Consider the following 14,980-nt stretch of genomic DNA (forward strand, 5'->3'; position numbering starts at 1 on the left):
TAGAAACGATATTATGAATTTTAAGCAACTTGATCATGAACATGTTGCACAATCTTGCGAGAGGATGAAATTAATGATATGTAATTGCCCTACACATGGTTTGAATCTTTGGATCATTATACAAAAAAATTATGTCGGATTGAATTTTGCTTTTAGAAATCTTTTAGATTCGTCCGCGGGAGGCACTTTTATGGAAATCACTTTAGGGGAAGCTACTAAACTCCTAGATAACATTATGGTTAATTATTCTCAATGGCACATCGAAAGATCTACTAGTAAAAAAGTGCATGCAGTTGAAGAGATTAATGTTTTGAGTGGAAAGATGGATGAACTTATGAAATTGTTTGCTAATAAGAGTGCTCCTACATATCCTAATGATATGCCTTTGTCTACTTTGATTGATAATAAAAATGAATCTATGGATGTGAATTTTGTTGGTAGGAACAATTTCGGTAATAACGCATATAGAGGTAATTTTAATTCTAGGTCGTTTCCTAGTAATTCCTCTAATAATTATGGTAATTCCTACAACAATTCTTATGGAAATTATAATAAGATACCCTCTGATATTGAATCTAATATTAAATAATTTATTAGTTCGCAAAAGAATTCCAATGCTTTGATTGAAGAAAAATTGCTTAAGATTGATGAGTTGGCTAGGAACGTGGACATAATTTCTCTTGATGTTGATTCTTTGAAACTTAGATCTATTCCACCTAAGCATGATATCAATGAGTCTCTCAAAGCCATGGGAATTTCCATTAATGAGTGCAAAGAAAGAACCACTAGGATGCGTGCTAAGAAAGATTGTATCCTAGTGGTAATTCCCATGAAGATCTAAAAGTTATTGATGAAGATCCCACTAGGATACCCTCTTGATTGTTTTCATGATAATAATGATGAAGATCTAAAAGTTATTGATGTGTCTCCTATTAAATCTTTTTTTGGCAATATGAATCTTGATAATGATGGTACTTAATATGAGCCACCTTTACCTAGAAGGCGTTCCAAAAATTCGGAGTTTTTAGATCTTAATGCAAAAATTGTTAAAAGTGGGATTGAAGAGGTTAAAACTTTAAATAGCAATGAACCCACTATTTTGGATTTCAAGAAATTTAATTATGATAATTTCACTTTGATAGATTTTATTTCCTTGTTGCAATCCGTGCTAAATTATCCTCATGTTTATAGTCAAAATAAAGCTTTTACTAAACATATCGTTGATGCTTTGATGCAATCTTATGAAGAAAAACTTGAGTTGGAAGATTCTATCCCTAGAAAACTTTATTATGAGTGGAAACCTACAATAAAAATAAAATTAAAGATCATGAGTGTTATGCTTTGTGTGATTTGGGTGCTAGTGTTTCCACGATTCCAAAAACTTTGTGTGATTTGTTAGGTTTCTGTGATTTTGATGATTGTTCTTTGAACTTGCACCTTGCGGATTCCACTATTAAGAAACCTATGGGAAGAATTAATGATGTTCTTATTGTTGTAAATAGGAACTATGTGCCCGTAGATTTCATTGTTCTTGATATAGATTCCAATCCTTCATGTCATATTATTCTTGGTAGACCTTTACTTAGAACGATTGGTGCAATTGTTGATATGAAGCAATTTACATTAAAGAAAGGCATGGAACACTTTTCTAGAAATAAAATTAAATTACCGTATGAATCTATTATGAGAGCCACTTATGGATTGCCTACCAAAGATGGCAATACCTAGATCTATCCTTGCTTTTATGCCTAGCTAGGGGCGTTAAACGATAGCGCTTGTTGGGAGGCAGCCCAATTTTATTTTTATTTCTTGCTTTTTGCTCCTGTTTAGTAAGAAATAATTTATCTGTCCTTTGTTTTGGTTGTATTTTTTGTTTTTAATTAGTGTTTGTGCCAAGTAGAACCGTTGGGAAGACTTGGGGAAAGTCTTTTTGATCTAGCTGTAAAAAACAGAAACTTTAGCGCTCACGAGAATTGACGCCATTTTTATTTGGAGAGTGATATTTAGTTAATTATTTTTGAAGATGATTAATAGATAAATTCCTCACTTCCATAAATTTATTTTAGAATTTTTGGGGTTCCACAAGTTGCGTTAGCTACATATTACTACAGACTGTTCTGTTTTTGTCAGATTCTGTTTTTCTTGTGTTGTTTGCTTATTTTGATGAATCTATGGCTAGTAAAAGAGTTTATAAACCATAGAGAAGTTGGAATACAGTAGGTTTAACACCAATATAAATAAAGAATGAGTTCATTACAGTACCTTGAAGTGGTATTTTGTTTTCTTTCGCTAACGGAGCTCACAAGATTTTCTATTTTGAGTTTTGTGTTGTGAAGTTTTCAAGTTTTGGGTAAAGATTTGATGGATTACGGAACAAGGAGTGGCAAGAGCCTAAGATTGGGGATGCCCATGGCACCCAAGGTAAAATTCAAGGACACCAAAAATCGTAAGCTTGGGGATGCCTCGGAAGGCATCCCCTCTTTCGTCTTCGTCTATCGGTAACTTTACTTGGAGCTATATTTTTATTCACCAGATGATATGTGTTTTTCTTGGAGCGTCTTGTATGATTTGAGTATTTGATTTTTAATTTACCACAATCATCCTTGCTGTACACACCTTTTGAGAGAGACTCGCATGATTTGAAATTTATTAGAATACTCTAGGTGCTTCACTTATATCTTTTGAGCTATATAGTTTTTGCTCTAGTGCTTCACTTATATCTTTTAGAGCACGGAGGTGGTTTTATTTTATAGAAATAATTGATCTCTCATGCTTCACTTATATTATTTTGAGAGTCCTTTAGAACAACATGGAAATTTGCTTTAATATAAAAACTTTCATAGAAGTGCATTGAATACTATGAGAAGTTTGATACTTGATAATTGTTTTGAGATATGGAGATGGTGATATTAGAGTCATCCTAGTTGAGTAGTTGTGAATTTGAGAAATACTTGTGTTGAAGTTTGTGATTCCCGTAGCATGCACGTATGGTGAACCATTATGTGATGAAGTCGGAGCATGATTTATTTATTGATTGTCTTCCTTATGAGTGGCGGTCAGGGACGAGCGATGGTCTTTTCCTACCAATCTATCCTCCTAGGAGCACGCGCGTAACACTTTGTTTCGATAACTAATAGATTTTTGCAATAAGTATGTGAGTTCTTTATGACTAATGTTGAGTCCATGGATTATACGCACTCTCACCCTTCCACCATTGCTAGCCTCTCTAGTATCGTGCAACTTTCGCCGGTACCTTAAACCCACCATATACCTTCCTCAAAACAGCCACCATACCTACCTATTATGGCATTTCCATAGCCATTTCGAGATATATTTCCATGCAAATTTCCACCGTTCCGTTATTATGACATGCTTCATCATTGCCATACTGCTTGGATGATCATGTAGTTGACATCGTATTTGTGGCAAAGCCACTGTTCATAATTCTTCATACATGTCACTCATGCACCATTGCACATCCCGGTACACCGCCGGAGGCATTCACATAGAGTCATATTTTGTTCTAAGTATTGAGTTGTAATTCTTGAGTTGTAAGAAATTAAAGTGTGATGATCATCATTATTAGAGCATTTTCCCAAGTGAGGAAAGGATGATGGAGACTATGATTCCCCCACAAGTCGGGATGAGACTCCGGACGAAAAATAATAAAAAGAGAAAAGAAAGAGGCCAAAAAAAAGAAGGCCCAAATAAAAAAATGAGAGAAAAATAGAGAAGGGACAATGCTACTATCCTTTTTCCACACTTGTGCTTCAAATTAGCACCATGATCTTCATGATAGAGAGTCGCCTATGATATCACTTTCATATACTAGTGGGAATTTTTCATTATAGAACTTGGCTTGTATATTCCAATGATGGGCTTCCTCAAAATGCCCTAGGTCTTCATGAGCAAGCGAGTTGGATGCACACCCACTTAGTTTCTTTTGTCGAGCTTTCGTATACTTATAGCTCTAGTGCATCCGTTGCATGGCAATCCCTACTCACGCACATTGATATCTACTGATGGGCATCTCCATAGCCCGTTGATACGCCTAGTTGATGTGAGACTATCTTCTCCTTTTTGTCTTCTCCACAACCACCATTCTATTCCACATATAGTGATATATCCATGGCTCACGCTCATATATTGCATGAAGATTGAAAAAGTTTGAGAACATCAAAAGTATGAGACAATTGCTTGGCTTGTCATCGGGGTGTGCATGATTTAAATATTTTGTGTGGTGAAGACAGAGCATAGCCAGACTATATGATTTTGTAGGGATAACTTTCTTTGGCCATGTTATTTTGAGAAGACATGATTGCTTAGTTAGTATGTTTGAAGTATTATTATTTATATGTCAATATTAAACTTTTATCTTGAATCTTTCAGATCTGAACATTCATGCCACAAAAAGAAAAATTACATTGAGAAATATGTTAGAAAGCATTCCACATCAAAATTCTTCTTTTATCATTTACATACTCGAGGACAAGCAGGAATTAAGCTTGGGGATGCTTGATACGTCTCCAATGTATCTATAATTTTTGATTGCTCCATGCTATTATATAATCTATTTTGGATGTTAATGGGCTTTATTTTACACTTTTATATCATTTTTGGGACTAACCTACTAACAGGAGGCCCAACCCAAATTGCTGTTTTATTGCCTATTTTAGGGTTTCGAAGGAAAGGAATATCAAACGGACTCCAAACAGAATGAAACCTTCGGGAACGTGATTTTCTCAACAAACGTGATCCAGGAGACTTGGAGTGGGCGTCAAGAAACAACCGAGGAAGCCACGAGGCAGGGGGGCGCCCTCCACCCTCGTGGGCCCCTCGATGCTCCACCAACGTACTTCTTCCTCCTATATAAGTCCACATACCCCCCCCCCAACATCCAGGAGCACCACGAAAACCTAATTCCACTGCCGCAACCTTCTGTACCCGAGAGATCCCATCTCGGGGCCTTTTCTGGAGCTCCGCCAGAGGGGGAATTGATCACGGAGGGCCTCTACATCAACTCCATGGCCTCTCCGGTGATGTGTGAGTAGTTAATTTCAGACCTATGGTTCCATAGTTATTAGCTAGATGGCTTCTTCTCTCTCTTTGGATCTCAATACAAAGTTCTCCTCGATTCTCTTGGAGATCTATTCGATGTAATCTTCTTTTGCGGTGTGTTTGTTGAGATCCGATGAATTGTGGGTTTATGATCCAGTTTATCTATGAACAATATTTGATTCTCCTCTGAATTCTTTTATGTATGATTGGTTTATCTTTGCAAGTCTCTTCGAATTATCAGTTTGGTTTGGCCTACTAGATTGATCTTTCTTGCAATGGGAGAAGTGCTTAGCTTTGGGTTCAATCTTGCGGTGTCCTTTCCCAGTGACAGCAGGGGCATCAAGGCATGTATTGTATTGTTGCCATCGAGGATAAAAAGATGCGGTTTATATCATATTGCATGAGTTTATCCCTCTATATCATGTCATCTTACTTAAAGAATTACTCTGTTCTTATGAACTTAATACTCTAGATGCATGCTGGATAGCGGTCGATGTGTGGAGTAATAGTAGTAGATGCAGAATCGTTTTGGTCTACTTGTCGCGGGCGTGATGCCTATATACATGATCATACCTAGATATTCTCATAACTATGCTCAATTCTATCAATTGCTCGACAGTAATTCGTTTACCCCCCGTAATACTTATGCTCTTGAGAGAAGCCACTAGTGAAACCTATGGCCCCCGGGTCTATCTTCCATCATATTAATCTTCCAACACTTAGTTATTTATTTTGCCATTTATTTTACTTTGCATCTTTATCATAAAAATACCAAAAATATTATCTTATCATATCTATCATATCTCACTCTCGTAAGTGACCGTGAAGGGATTGAGAACCCCTTTATCGCGTTGGTTGCGAGGTTCTTATTTGTTTGTGTAGGTGCGTGGGACTCGAGCGTGATCTCCTACTGGATTGATACCTTGGTTCTCAAAAACTGAGGGAAATACTTACGCTACTTTGCTGCATCACCCTTTCCTCTTCAAGGGAAAACCAACGCAGTGCTCAAGAGGTAGCATCATGCCACCAAGATGATGTGGTAAAAAAATTGGCATGTTTAATGAAAGTTTGGACACACACCCCTCACAAACCAGAGCAACTCACTAGAAGGCTCGTGGTTCCGAGAGGGAACAATGCATGTTTGATGACGAACGGGAGATAGCTTCCTGTTACGGCCTTCAAATTTTTTCTATGTTTAATGTGCACTAATACAACTGTCATGTGAAAATTTGGAAAATTTCAGGGGTCATTTGACCTTTTAAATACATTTCAGTGATTTTCTAGCCATTTAATGACCGTAATTAAAATTTGAACTACATCTACATGGAATGGCTAACCATAACGGTTTGAAAAGTCATATTTGTGTACTTGTGTGCGAGTTAATTCCATGTGCAGTAAATTTGAAGGAATTTTCGAACATATTGGTCTCATGGCATGGACACATGCATGGAGTGCCATGACATTTTAATTCCAAAAAATTAAAAAATGATCAGAAAAACATGAAACCTTGCTTGATATAATGTCATGTCACCAAGATGATGTGGTAAAAAAATTGGTCTATTTGACGAAAGTTTGGACACACACCCCTCACAAACAGGAGCAACTCACTAGAAGGCTCGTGGTTCCAAGAGGGAACAATGCATGTTTGATGACGAACGGGAGATAGCTTCCTCTTACGGCCTTCAATTCTTTTTATGTTTAACATGCACTAATTCAACTGTCATGTGAAAATTTGGAAAATTATAGGGGTCATTTGACCTTTTAAAGACATTTAAGTGATTTTCTAGCCATTTAATGACCGTAATTCAAATTTGAACTACATTTACATGCAACGTTTAACCACAATGGTTTGAAAAAACATATTTGTGTACTTGTGTGCGAGTTAATTCCATGTGCAGGAAATTAGAAGGAATTTCAAACATATTGATGTCACGGCATGGTCACATGCATGGAGTGCCGTGGCATTTTAATTCCAAAAAATTAAAAAATGATCAGAAAAACACGAAACGACCTTGCTTGATGTTATGTGATGCCACCAAGATGATGTGGTAAAAAAATTGGCATGTTTGATGAAAATTTGGACACACACCCCTCACAAACCAGAGCAACTCACTAGAAGGCTCATGGTTACGAGAGGGAACAATGTATGTTTGATGACGAACATGAGATAGCTTCCTCTTATGGGCTTCAAAATTTTTCTACATTTAACGTGCACTAATACAACTGCCATGTGAAAATTTGGAAAATTCTAAGGGTCATTTGACCTTTTAAAGACATTTCAGTGATTTTCTAGCCATTTAATGACCGTAATTCAAATTTGAACTACATCTACATGCAACGGCTAACCATAATGGTTTGAAAAAAAATTATTTTTGTGTACTTATGTGGAGTTAAAAAAATCATCAAACGATGTAAATATCTGGTGTTCAAAAAAGAAAATGTAAAGATCTGGCAAGACAACCGGCCCCCACATGATTGGCACTCTATTTCGCATCTCAAGGTTTGGAAGGTGATGGCGGGGGTTATTAATCAAACACGGCTCTGTATTGGAAACCGTCAGCTATTAAGTTCACACACAGATTTTGCTGCGGGAATCATGTGTAATTCAAACTACAGAACTCGTAAATTCCGGCCGACGTGTGTACTATTCCCGTCGATCTAGATTCCGGACGCCAATAAATACTACCTTGCTCACGTCGTCCCGCCTGTATCCTCCCCTCGCTCGCCCCCCCCCCTCTCTCTCAAATCTCTGCCATGGCGCCGCCGATCTACCCACGCGCCGACGAGGAGTCGCCGCCCCCCGAGGACGCTCAGTCGAAGAGCAGCGACGAGGAGGACCCCTACGCGCCGCCGGACAAGGTTGCACCGGACCCCCCCAACTTTGGATTGGTTTTGGGGCCAGTACAATCTTTATCTGTGAAAGTCATTGTCGCCAGCTGAGAAAGCCAGGCAAGTGGCGCTCAAGAAGGAGATGGCGGAGGAGGAAGCCAGGTACCAGGCGGCATGTGAAGCCTGTGATGCCGCCTGGAAAAAGGAGGCGGTGGAGCTTTGGGGGCGGTCGTGTCATCGTGCGGAGGTGTATTGAGGGAGTCCTGGATTAGGGGGTGTTCGGATAGCCGGACTATACCTTCAGCCGGACTCCTGGACTATGAAGATACAAGATTGAAGACTTCGTCCCGTGTCCGGATGGGACTTTCCTTGGCGTGGAAGGCAAGCTTGGCGATGCGATATTCAAGATCTCCTACCATTGTAACCGACTCTGTGTAACCCTAACCCTATCCGGTGTCTATATAAACCGGAGGGTTGTAGTCCGTAGGCAATCAACTCCATACACAACAATCATACCATAGGCTAGCTTCTAGGGCTTAGCCTCCTTGATCTCGTGGTAGATCTACTCTTGTACTACCCATATCATCAATATTAATCAAGCAGGAGTAGGGTATTACCTCCATCGAGAGGGCTCGAACCTGGGTAAAACAAAGTGTCCCCTGTCTCCTGTTACCATCCGGCCTAGACGCACAGTTCGGGACCCCCTACCCGAGATCCGCCGGTTTTGACACCGACATTGGTGCTTTCATTGAGAGTTCCTCTGTGTCGTCGCCTTTAGGCCCGATGGCTCCTTCGATCATCAACAACGATGCAGTCCAGGGTGAGACTTTTCTCCTCGGACAGATCTTCGTCTTCGGCGGCTTCGCACTGCGGGCCAATTCACTTGGCCACCTGGAGCAGATCGAAAGCTACGCCCCTGACCATCAAGTCAGGTTTGGAAGCCTAAACTACACGGCAGACATCCGCGGAGATTTGATCTTCGACGGATTCGAGCCACAGCCAAGCACGCCGCACTGTCTCGTGGGGCATGATCTAGCTCTGCCGCTGAACAATACCCTGGAGGCCGCAAACGCATCGGCTCTGACCCTTAATTTGGAGCCGGCTGCGCCAATCGAGGGTGAGCGGTTGGACGTCACCTCGGGGGCTGTAATCTCAAAGGCGATCAAGCCAAACGCCAGCCCCGCACTCTGCACGGCCCATGACTCCAAGGAGCCGGATTCCTCTCCGAACTCCGAACCCCTCGCGTCCCTGCCGATCGAACCCGATTGGGCGCCAATAATGGAGTTCACCGCCGCGGACATCTTTCAGCACTCGCCCTTCGGCGACATCCTGAATTCTCTAAAGTCTCTCTCTTTATCAGGAGAGCCCGGGCCGGATTACGGTCAGCGAGGATGGGATACAGACGATGAAGAAATTCAAAGCCCACCCACCACCCACTTGGTAGCCACTGTCGACAATTTGAACGACGTGCTCAACTGCGACTCCGGAGACATCGACAGCATGGATGACGATGCAGGAGATACCGACGAACCAATGCCCATAGGGCATTGGACAGCCACCTCATCCCACGATGTATACATGGTGGATACCCCTAAAGGAAGCGACAACGAGGAAAAAGGGGATGGGACGAGAGACCGACCCCCCGAAAAGCAATCAAAGCGTCGGCGTAAACGCCGACCCAAGCCCCGCCTCAACAAAAACCCAGCCATAGAGCAGGACAAGCCGGTAGACGACGAGCAGGCCCTAGAGCAACCGTCCGAACAAGGCAACACAGATAGAGAAACCGAACATCCCTCCTCCGGCAAAAACGGCATTCCGGACAACCTCACGCCGAATAAACCTATGGAGCAGAAGAATCTCCACGAGAGGCTCGTTGCAACTGCACGCAGCCTAAAAAAGCAGAAGCGGAAGCTAAAAACAGTGGAAGATGCACTCCGGATTAGATGGAGCAAAGTAACCAATACAACAGATAAGTACGGCGACAGTCGCCGCACTAAAAGCTATCCGAAAAGAAAGCTACTGCCTGAATTCGACGAAGAGGCCCTAGAGCCCTCGCATTCAAAAAATGAAAAAGCCACACGGTCGGATAGACGACCCCATAAAGCGGCAAGCGGCGCCACACTTAAATCGGCATGCGACCCACTTAAAGATTCGCATCATGGCCCAGTCAGGTCCATTTATGGGCCAAGAAAGCAAGCTCTCGTAAGCTACGCTATGAAGCCGTCATCAGAATTCGGCACACCCAAATACAGGGGCGCCGCACACCCCCTATGTTTCACCGATGAGGTCCTGGGCTATGAATTCCCAAAGGGATTCAAACCCATAAACATAGAGGCATATGATGAAACAACAGACCCTAGAGTCTGGATCGAGGATTATATCCTCCACATACACATGGCTAGAGGAGATGATCTCCACGCCATAAAATATCTACCCCTTAAGCTTAAAGGGCCAGCTCGGCATTGTCTTAAAAGCCTTCCCGAAAACACAATTGGAAGCTGGGAAGAGCTTGAGGACGCTTTCCGAGCAAACTTTCAAGGGACCTATGTCCGCCCTCCGGATGCAGACGATCTTAGTCACATAACTTAACAACCCGGAGAATCAGCTCGGCAGTTCTAGAATAGATTCCTCACTAAAAAGAATCAGATAGTCGACTGTCCGGACGCTGAAGCCTTAGCAGCTTTTAGGCATAACGTCCGAGACGAATGGCTCGCCAGACACCTCGGCCAAGAAAAGCCAAGAACAATGGCCGCACTAACAAGCCTCATGACCCGCTTTTGTGCAGGGGAGGACAGCTGGTTGGCAAGGTGCAGCCCCAGCAACCCAAGTACATCCGAAACTAGGGATGGAAACGGAAAACCGCGACGCAACAAGGACCGTCGCTGGAGTAAGGACAAAAGTCCGAAGAGCACGGCAGTCAATGCCGGATTCAAAGGCTCACGACAAAATCAGGAAAAATCGCCCCCCCCAGGATAACAAGGACGATCCATCCAACCTGAATAAAATCCTAGACAGGATATGTCAGATACACAGTACTCCCGGGAAGCCTGCTAACCATACCCACAGAGACTGTTGGGTTTTCAAACAATCTGGCAGACTCAATGCCGAACACAAGGGGCTTGACACACCAAGCGAAGACGAGGACGAACCCCAAAAGCAGAGCACCAGGAAACAAAAGAACTTCCCACAAGAAGTAAAAACAGCGAACTCACTTGACATAACAAAATGTGCGGCGCCCGTAAAGGTACGCACCACACGGCCCAAAGGGTCCTGCCACTGGTTGTCAAAACCGATCATCTTCGATCAACTAGATTATTCTAGAAATATCAAGAATGTAGGCTGGACTGCCTTGATACTCGATCCAATAATTGGCGGACTCAAGTTTTCAAATGTCCTTATGGACGGCGGCAGTGGACTAAACCTGATATATCAGGATACAATCCAGCACATGGGGATAAACCCAGCAAGAATCCGCCGTAGTAAAACCTCCTTTCAAGGGGTAATACCTGGTCCGGACACCCATTGTACGGGTTTTCTTCGGCTCACAGTCACATTCGGCTCTGCCGATAACCTCCGCCGCGAAAAGCTGACCTTCCATATCGTCCCGTTCTCAAGTCGCTATCAAGCACTACTAGGACGCGAAGCTTTCGCTCGCTTTAACGCAATACCGCATTACGCATCTCTTACACTCAAGATGCACGGTCCACGAGGCATCATCTCTTTGAAGGGGAAGCACTAAAGTGCGCCTCCCCAAGCGGAGGACTGTGCGGCCGCTTTGACAGCCCCACAGCAAAATGGCCTCACTGGCCAATAAACTTCAAAATAGGTCATTCAAGACCACGAACGCGGATAGACGAGTTCGGTGCAAAATCATCATTGATGCAGGCCTAGAAGCCATATACCCCGCACTAGGGGCTCCACGCATATACAATAAGAGACAATAAAGCTCAATCTCATATATCTTACTTTATACTTTGCTTATTTTAAACTTTTTCGGCGCGACCCGTTTTAAACTCAGTTCCTCTCTTTTACAGATGAACGTTGTGCGGCGCCCGTCCAGGATATGGCACAACGGAGACACAGGCGCAGACGTGCAGTGGGGACCCGTCCTAAAGGATTCTTTTTAGATTAAGACCCTGCGTAAACCTTTTTTACTGTCTCTTGTTGCTACACGTCCCCTGGTTTTTCCTTTCTATTATAACCAAGGAGGAGGCTGGCGTCTTGGCATGTGGCCACGTCAGAATTTTTGCACGTACCTAGACACTAGGGGCTTTTTTAATAAAGAGTATTGTTTCGCCCGCACTCATAAAGACCGAACACCTTAGGGAGTGTTCGGCGTCGCGAGTTTTGGCATTATATGCATCAGCTCTGAATCATGTCTTTGGTCAAATGTTGGGTTGCCCGGCTCCTGAGTTCGGCTACCTTACGTTCCGCTCTATCGGCTAAGGTAGCACCAGGAGAACTACTGCGATTGTGCCCCCGGTTCGGCCAGGGCGAGCACCTCAGTAGAGAAAGCCGAAAACTGACTGTCATGATGTAGCGTGAGACTGGTCAGCCACTCGATGACCTATCGGAATCTATCGGATTCCTCCACTTTAACGAAGGGCCGCTTCCCAGTCAGGCACATACGCGCCCCGAATTCGGACGAGCGCAATTGCCACCAAGGAGCTACCTAAAGAGTCTCATTGTCAAACACCTGTGGCTAAGTGAAAGTGTTAAAGCATTATAGTCCGGTTGCCTGGCCCGCTGTGCTATCACCTCCTTTGTAGGACCAAGACGTTGGGTTAAGTGTGAAAATGCATCTTCTGCGAGCACCCCCGCACTATGTGCGTGGGGGCTGAAGCCAACGACTACCATCTTTCAGATTCTATATATATATATATATATATATATATATCTTAAAATGGCCGCATAGAAGGTGTTCCCAATACTTGGAGGCACAAGTATAAAAAAGGCCCCTACAGGTAATCAAAATATTACTTTATAATTACATATGCTATCATAACATAGCATCTTTCGAGCACTACGTCTCTATTACACGAGCGCCTTCAAGAACTTCCTTAAAATAGTGCTCGGAGGGTACTCGGCTTTTGTCCGAATCTCGGGACGCAACAACGGTGGTCTCCATCTCTGCCCAGTATGTCTTAACACGGGCAAGAGCCATCCTAGCGCCCTCTATGCATGCTGACCTCTTCATTGCATCTATACGCGGCACCGCGTCAAGGAATTGCTGCACCAAGCTGAAATAACTCTTCGGCTCCGATCTCCCAGGCCACAAATGACCCATGACGTACTTCATGGCGAGTCCGGACAATCTATTCAGCTCGGCCCATTGAGCCAGGCGATCGTCCACTGCCAGTGGACGCTCTGGATTGTGAAACTGTGACCAGAAAAGCTTTTCCACTTCGCGATCTTCCAGATCTCGAAAGTGTTCGGTCGCATCAGCAGCACTTGCTGCCAAATCCAGATAGGTGTCCTCCACACTCCACATCCGGTCCAACGGAGCAAACTTCGGATCACAAACCTTCCTCCGCAGCATAAAGGGCTTTCCAGCCGCAATCTGTTCGGCCTGACACAGCTCCTCTTTCGCAGCTCTCATCACAGAGCGAGCGTCCTTGGCATCGGCAACGGCCTTCTCTAAGTCCGTCTGTCTCGCCCGGTCTTCTTTCTCAAGAAGTTTGCAACGGTCTGCAGCACTCTTTAACTTCTCGGCCATCTCGGCTATCTCTTCTTTGCTTCGGCAGTGAGCAGCCTATTCGGCTCTCAGCCCTTCAAGGGCCTTCTCGGCAGCCGCATCGCTTTTTCTGCCTTGCTCCTTAGCTCGGGCAAGTTCTGCCCTAAGATTCTCCACGGCGGCCGTACCATCTGCGTCAAGCACACACATTGTAAGACACTGGCATGAAGCTTGAAACTGCAACTATTCCTAGGTGGTTTTGGTAATTCATAACAACATATATCTCATTGAGCTAATGCTATTCCAAGATGACTATTTCAGGAAAGCTCAATGATTGGCATGGCATGGATGTGAAAGTGGAACCCTCAAAATGCTAAGGACAAAGGATTGTCTCAAGCTCAAAAGCTCAAGACTCTTCATTTTATATTTTAGTGATCCAAGATCACATTGAGTCTTTAGGAAAAGCCAATACTATCAAGGAGGGATGAGGTGTTGCTTAATGAGCCTCTTGCTTCATGTGCTTAGTGATATGCTCCAAAACCCTCAACTACTTTCCCATATCCACATATGACCTAAACCCTAAGCCAAACTTGGTCCTACCGATTCTTTCTATCCGGCACCATCGAGTTTCACTTGTCATAAGCCACTGCCAAACCCTAGCAATTCGGTTCTACCGATAGGGATCTCGGTCTCACCGAGATGGGATTGCAAACTCTCTGTTTCCCTTTCGTAATTTTTCGGTCTCACCGAAAGAGCGAATCGGTCCCACCGAGATTGCAGTGTAAACTCTCCGTTTCCTTTTTGTAACTTTTCGGTCTCACCGAAAGAGCAAATCGGTCCCACCGAGTTTACCTGACCAACTCTCTGGTTAGCTTATTACCAAACTCGGTCTCACCGAGTTTACCTGACCAACTCTCTGGTTAGCTTATTACCAAACTCGGTCTCACCGAGTTTATGTAATCGGTCTCACCGAGATTACGTTATGCCCAAACCCTAACCATATCGGTCCTACCGAGTTGCATGTCAGTCCCACCGAAAATCTCTAACGGTCACTAGGTTTACCTTTTCGATCCGACCGAGTTTGTTGATTCGGTCCCACCGAGATTGGAAAACTGTGTGTAACGGTTGGATTTTGTGTGGAGGCTATATATACCCCTCCACCTCCTCTTCATTCGAAGAGAGAGCCATCAGAACACATACACAATTCCAACTCATATGTTCTGACAGAGAACCACCTACTCATGTGTTGAGACCAAGGTATTCCATTCCTACCATATGAATCTTGATCTCTAGCCTTCCCCAAGTTGCTTTCCACTCAAATCTTCTTTCCACAAAATCCAAATCCTATGAGAGAGAGTTGAGTGTTGGGGAGACTATCATTTGAAGCACAAGAGCAAGGAGTTCATCATCAACACACCA

Source organism: Triticum urartu, chromosome 6A, assembly GCF_056163025.1.
Source record: "Triticum urartu cultivar PI428250 chromosome 6A, HENAU_Tu73, whole genome shotgun sequence".
NCBI lineage: Eukaryota > Viridiplantae > Streptophyta > Magnoliopsida > Poales > Poaceae > Triticum > Triticum urartu.